This window comes from Sinocyclocheilus grahami, unplaced genomic scaffold, assembly GCF_001515645.1.
Source record: "Sinocyclocheilus grahami isolate Dianchi unplaced genomic scaffold, SAMN03320097.WGS_v1.1 scaffold1698.1, whole genome shotgun sequence".
NCBI classification, from domain to species: domain Eukaryota; kingdom Metazoa; phylum Chordata; class Actinopteri; order Cypriniformes; family Cyprinidae; genus Sinocyclocheilus; species Sinocyclocheilus grahami.
Genome location: NW_015506877.1, coordinates 128,738 through 136,297, shown reverse-complemented (window position 1 = coordinate 136,297; position 7,560 = coordinate 128,738). Strand labels below are relative to the sequence as shown.

The 7,560-nt window shown below is 41.9% G+C and overlaps 1 pseudogene; it reads left to right on the top strand.

The window, feature by feature from the left end:
* The first annotated feature begins 5,411 nt into the window (after nt 1-5,411).
* LOC107572102 (uncharacterized) overlaps nt 5,412-7,560 on the top strand; it is a 3,547-nt pseudogene continuing 1,398 nt past the window's right edge.

Sequence of the window (7,560 nt, the reverse complement as noted above, 5' to 3'; positions counted from 1 at the left end):
TATATGCTTGGCCCCACCTGAAACATCTGGGTGTATAAGGCCACAGTGGAAAATCCTCAGTGGTGGAATTGGAACACTAGTATTTTCACCAGTTAAAAATGGTTTCAAGTCAGATATTTCTATCTTTTGCTGTAGTGTCGGTAGGAAATATTATTTTACATTTTCAAACATTAATTTTGCTATTAATTGTAGTAATCCAGTGAGCTTTTTGTTTTCACAAGGAGCCTGACAACAGCCAGTACTCCACACAGCGATCTGATCTCATCCAGTCTGTCATGACATTAAGAAACAGAACAAATGGAGACAGACTAAATCCAGAAGAACCGTGGCAATGTCTCCAAGATGCTTCAAGAAACCTTCCTGCAAAGCTACCTGAAAAACTATGCTCAAGTGCACCTAGGGTAAAAGCTGCTTTAAACGCAACTGATGGTCACACCAAATGGTGAGTAATAATCACCCGCACCTACACCTGCTAATCAAGATCTCCATTTAAGACTCCCCTTACTGCGGATACTTGCCTCCCATTGGTCTGTCTGCTTCTACATCTTTCTTCAGTCCCATCTGTCTGGCAGCTTTTCACCTATAAGAAAAGGAACTGTTACTGTACTGTTACTATAAATCCAACATCTGCTTAAATTACAAGTTTATCTGTGTCGATCTCCATCTGATCTTATAACAGAAGACCAAACAACGCAACACAGAACGGAGATCAGTGAAGCTGGTATTCCTCCCCCCGATCCGTGTGCTGAACTGGTCCATGGCCTTTGACAATCCCAGCCACCCGTCACCACTTCATCGCTATCTGCCTCTGCCAGTCACATGACCGAACCAGTGACATACTCTGGTGAAGCAGAGGAGTGCAGCGGGTTTTTGTTGTAGTGCTCATACTTTGAGATGCAGCCCTATCTCTTCCAAACCAATCATGCCAAGATCGCATACATCGCATACATCCTCGCTCTCCTCAAAGTGTGTGCTCCAGTGGGCAAGATCCATATGGGAGGCCGAGAGTCCCATAAGCAGTTCGCTGACCCATCATTTCAAGTAATTGTTTGGAAAAACAGCCAGCTCTTTTACTTCAGACACTGCACCCCACAGTGACACTCCACATAGGATGCCTTCATCAGGAGAAGATCTTTCATGGTGCTCGAGGGTTTCACTGCTCCCAGTCATCCTGGGACACCCATGGTTATTATAACATTGGCCTTCGGTCTGCTGGAGGAGTGGTGAAATCCAACGGTGGGGAGATTCCTACTTCGAATCATGCCTAAACCTTTTCAAGAAGCCTAGAACTACCAGGTCAACCAGCACTGGATCGGATCTCTCAGAATCCATCTTCCTACTCAACCACCATTGAGAGCCCTGAAGTGACTGAGCAACAGGAGATCCCCCTCGAGTACCGTGCATTCCAGGATGTTTAGCAAGCAGTTGGCCACAAAATTCCCACCACATCGGCCATGGGAATATGCAATCAACCTGCTGTCTGGGGCAATGCTACACACATGGAAGATTTATCCCTTGTCCATCCAGGAACAGAAGGCCATGGAAGAGTACATAGAGGAGGCTCTTAAGCAAGATTTCATCCATTCTCCAAAGCCTGTAAGTTGATCCCCTTGAATGGCCTACCTTCTGCTCTTGACATGGCCGAGACCCTCTTCAAACACCTCCAGTGTTTTGTGATCTCTAAGGATATTGTCTTGGACCGCAGACCTCAATTTCCAGATTGAGCTGAAGAACATTCTTTTGAATGGAGTAGAAAACTTTGCTGGCATTAATGGAAGTGCATTAGCATGGTTCAAATCCTACTTATCTGACCGCCATCAATTCGAGGCAGTGAATGAAGAGGTATCCTAAGTGCAGTATGGAGTACCTCAAGGCTCAATACTAGGGCCATTACTTTTCACGCTTTACATGTTACCCTTGGGAGATATCATCAGGAAACACCGTTATGCTGATGGTACCCGGCTCTATATTTCTTCGCAACCCGATGAAACATACCAATTTGAAAAACTAACGGACTGCATAGTCAAAATAAAAAAAACTGGATGACGAGTAATTTCTTACTGCTAAATTCTGAAAAAATGGGTGTTAATTGTAGGACCTAAAAACTCGGCATATAATAACCTACAACACCGTCTAACATTTGATGGCTGCTGTCAATTCTTCGTCATCAATTAGGAGCCTAGGTGTGTTATTTGATAGCATTATTTCCTTTGAAAGCCGCATTTGTAAAACTGCATTTATCCATAACAAAAATATATATAAATTACGGCCTATGCTCTCAATGCCAAATGCAGAAATGTTAATTCATGCGTTTATGACCTCAAGGTTAGATTATTGTAATGCTTTATTGGGAGGTTGTTCTGCACTCCTAATAAACCAAATGCAGCAGCTAGAGTTCTTACTAGAACCGGGAAGTATGACCATATTATCCCAGTTTTGTCAACACTGCACTGGTTCCCTATTAAACATCATATAGATTTTAAAATCTTGCTTATAAAGCCCTGAATGGTTTAGCACCTCAGACTTTGAACAAGCTCTTATTGCATTATAATCCTCCACGTCCGCTGCGTTCTCAAAACTCTGGCAATTTGATGATACCTAGAATATCAATCAACTGCGGGCGGAAGATCCTTTTCCTATTTGGCACCCAAACTCTGGAATAACCTACTTAACACTGTTCAGGAAGCAGACACACTCCGTCAGTTTAAATCTAGATTAAAGACCCTTCTCTTTAACCTGTCTTAACACATTTCTAATATTCGTTAAAGGATTTTAGGCTGCATTAATTGGGACAACCCGAACTGGGAACACTTCCCATAACACCCGATGTACTTGCTACATCATTAATCAATGGAATTTTGGTTTACTTGCTGCTGTTGCCTCTGGCTTGCTTAGTTGGGGACACTTAATTTCCAGCTATATTGTCGATTGCACAGATGCTATTTGAACTGAGCTGGATGATGACATCACTGAATTCAATGATGGATTGCCTTTAACTGAAAACTGAGTGTAATTTTTGTGTTCACACACTATTTTCCTAATTAATGCTGTACAGTTGCTTTGACAATCTGTATTGTTAAAAGCGCTATATAAATAAAGGTGACTTGACTTTACATGTGAGTGTAACGTTTGAACTGCTCTTCTGCCTCACGTTTGGTTTCACCTTCTGTTTAGACTCGGTTAGGTTGGCCCCTCTTCACATACTTCGATTTGTGTTATATTTATTTAGTCTTTATTCTATCCTCTTTTATTTTTTAGTTTAACTACCAATTCAGCGATGCTGATTTTATTTAATAAAATCAATTATGTATTCTCTCACTTTTAGTTTCCAAAAGCAACTAGGACATTTTCATTTTAGTTATTTGACCATCACCACCTTCCTCTCAGTATAGGATTAGAGCAGTTCTAGCAACTGTCTCTTAGTGAGCTGTACAGGTTATTAGTTGCCTAATTCCTGTCTCTTCTATACCCCTTCTTATTCCTTAGCAATCAGGCCTAATTACATGAAGTACAAACACCATTCACCATGCTATAGGCCCATGAAAAGACTAGAAACACCCCCTATTGTTTATTTAACTTGAGGGGTTTGTGTCTTTTGCACTGAAGGCTAGCGGTTGGCATTCGGTAGCATCTTGTGGTCTTGAATGCAGTGTTTTGAAATGCTGAAGTGATCTAAGCTTTTGTATCTGAACTCTCACACTAGTGGGTTCTTTTACCTCATCTCTCTCTCTTTTACACTTTTCGTCCTTCTCTCTTCTCCTCTCCTCCCATTGAAAAGAACGTTGACAGATGCAAACTTAATGAACCTTACTGTAACTGTTATGCGATTTTAACCAACCATCAGATTAGCAATCTCACAGTTAGTTTTAATCACGGTCGTTTAAAGGTTTTTCCTTTCCCCTTCAGCTTGTTTACTATACCAGATTAAACGCTGTTGTTTTATTAACAATTAATTATGGTTCTCGTCCTAATTACTTTAATGCTACGTTTCGATTGATTCCATAACTGGTCTTATAATTTTAGTGACATCAGTAGATATTATTAATTTGCTATCTTTAAGGATTTGAAATCGTTAATTTAATTTCATAATTAATTACAGATTTGAAATTTTAATTTAATTTCATAAATTAATTTCAGGTCCTGCTTTCACATAGCAACAATATCTACTGATTAATTTAATTATAAATTGCTCTTATAATCTAAAGACAACAACATTAGAAATTGTAATCATTAACTATCAATAGGGCTCTGAAATTTTTAATTGCATTTGTAAGTAATTAGGGTGGTACAGATTAAGCTAATTATAATTGCCCTTATGATTGCAATAACATCAGTAGGTATTAGTAACTTGCTATCCTTAGGGATTCAAAATTTCTAATTTAATTTCATAATTACAGATTTGAAATTTTAATTTCATTTAATAATTAATTACAGTTCCTGTTTCCATATTGCAACAATATTTGCTGATTGCTCTTATCAATTTTAATGATAACATCATTACATTTTAACCAGGAAATACCATTTCTAATTTGAAATTCTAATTTAATTTGTAATTAAGTTCTGCGTCTACCTGTTAGGCCTTTTTTTCTCTTTTCTTCAGTTATTTAATTATCCCAGCTAAATTTTCATAAGTTTGCCCGTTTGGCTTAAGCCTGACAGTTGCAAAACCCCAAAAGGAAAATTAGGGTTTTCCTCAGTACTTAGGTTAAGATAGTCTTATCCTGCTAACGCAGCAAACCCAACCCATCATGTATCAATTTAACAGCACCACCACCCTGTAATTTTCCCAACATTGGGAGCAAAAATTCTCTCTCCTTCTTCTCTGTCTCTCTGCTGCTTTCTTCTCATTTGACTACTGAAAAATTGTCTTCCATTTACCTTCCCCTCTCTTGTGAAACCCTACCCAGCCAAGTCTAAAGCAGGTCAACAAGAGGACTGATAGGCGTCTGCCAAAAAACAAATTTGAACACGCATCTAGAAACAATCTAATTGGTGTATGGTGTCAATCTTACCAGCTAAGAAACCAATACTGTCATTTTTATTGTTTTTCCTTTGCCCAAAGGAATTTTAATAACAATCACAGTCCTGGTATTTAGAAATCCCCATTTCCAAACACCGGTTTAGAAGCATCCTTCTAAATCAAACTTAACAAAAAAAGGAAAAGAGAAAACAATATAATTATACTCATTCTGCTACCAGAAAAGGGTATTTTGTTTTGTTTTTTACTCTCATCTTACTATTAACTTTTTTTTCCTCACAAAAAAAACGTTTCTCTTACAGGAAAATTGGAAGAAGCCAATTATTATTCTGTTCCTTGCTCTTGTTGTTATTTTTCTTTTCTCCCTCTGTTCTCTAGCTGTGCTACCTGTGTGTGCTTACTAATTTTTAGATCTCCCTCACCGCGCCAAAACATGTCTCGCACAACAGACTCTTTTGGCCACTGGGAGGACCTCGAGACATGGCTAAGTGTTGCAACAGACAGCCTCCTACCTAAGGCCGCTGAAACACTGAGGCATCAGACACAGGACCAGCTGGATGACAACATAAAAAGCCTCATGAGACAAGACCCAATTCAGAGCTACAGTCACAAAGAGCTAGCCAAGATCACAGGCTCCTTAAATCACACACTCATTGTCACCCTCAAGCTGAGCGACAGGCACACACAACGACGCGTCGAGAAGCTAGGACACAGGAACGACGGGAAGGGCCTGAGGAAGTGGAATAAGGCGCTGAGGAGGAGATTACTAGGCTAAAAGAGACCCAAGCAGCTACTAACCAAGAGATGGAACAAGGCAAGACTGACTATGCTGATCTCTCCAACAAGCTACAATATGCAGAACAACTCCTGGAAAAGGCAAAGGCTGACTTCAGAGACAAGAACGGCCAAATTAAAGCCCTTGAAACTCATCTGGATGAGTCAAGAAATGAGATCAGTCACCTAACACAACAGCTGGACTACATCAAAGAGAAGTCCGACAGCATCAAAGAGGAACTCAGACATGCCTACGAGCTGCACCATGAGCCTACAAGGACACGACGGGCACCAGTCTCACCCCTGCCAAGCAGGACCGGGTCTCCTGTTCCTGGACTGACACGTGATCAAAAGGGGGAGGGGGCAGTGCTGAAACCTTCACCGGCACCCTCAGAAGAACTTTACCTCACGTCAAAGCTAAAAGAACTTGCTCCAGCTAGCCACCGATCATCGCATGGCTTGGACCTCAAAGACCTCGACAAGCTCGCCAGAAACATTGGCAAATTCACCCCAAGTGTGCCAGGTAGCCAGGATGTCCAAGCTTATCTGCAAGACCTCGATTTCCATCTGGAAATGAGACCCAATGTCACTGACAAAGATAGACTCTATTTGCTCCGAACAACATCCAGCCCTGAAGTGCGCAGCTTCCTGGACCGGCAGCCTGCTCACACAAAAACTGATAACCACCTGCTCTGAGAAGCCCTCATTAAAGCATTCGCTGACCCTGAGTCAGAACAAGGACTAGTGGCTGCCCTGGAGACGAAACAAGGTCGTCATGAATCTTCTCAAGCCTACTACAGCCAACTCAGACGAGCATACTTTGGAACTCGCAACGAACCGGACATGGAAGGCGATCTGAACTTCAAAACTCTCTTCCTGAGAAACCTCCATCCTGGAGTAAGCCACCATCTTGGCATTCTCGCATGTCCACGAACAATGAATCAGAATCAGAATCAGATTGAATGCTCAGCAGTTGCGAAACTTGGCGCATAAAGCCCACGGCAAACAAAAGATGGCCTCAGAAAAGGGCGCCAAATCCACAACAGTCCTTGACTTCAACACTCAAAGTCAGGAGCTGGCTCTAGAGGGCGCCCAACATCAAGACCATGACAAGCCGCCACACAAAGAGGGGAACACACCCTCGTCCATCAAAAAACGGGACTCCCACGCTGGTACCCGACCTAAACAGAGGAACAACTGCTGGGATGGACCGCGTGGACGACAACACTCGCGTGGACATCACTGGGAAATATCTTGGGACCAATTCAGAGCTCGTGGGAATCCAACGCAACCTCCAAAACAACAAACACACCCTGGAGCAACCAGTCCAAGGAATCGACGAAAAAATTCACAAAGATTTCAAGCTGACCGAGCTCAAACTGAATCCACACAAGAACAAAAGACATCACTGTGTTTCAACTCACAAGAGCTGATGAAAATGATGATGAATGAGTTCTTACAACGAAAGGAGGAGGATCGGAAGTGGGAAAAGAAAGAGAAACCAGATTCAGCCTGACTAGCAGCTGGACAAGAAGGCAGCGACCAGCCACAGAGAACAGCACTCCTTCAGCTCACTCTCAGAGAACCGTAACCACCCTAACTTCAGATGGACAAGAAATCCTACCTGAAAATCCAGCAACAGAGTTGGACATTAACTCAAAACCTGATGCTCCAGATCACAGCAGTGTCCAACAAGCACCTGCTGACGAAACCACTCAAGTTCCTGAAAGTGCTGTCTTGGTCGTCTGCCACTCCTCCGAAGAACACCAGATCAGTCCTGACATCCTACCTGTCTCATCCCAAACTCC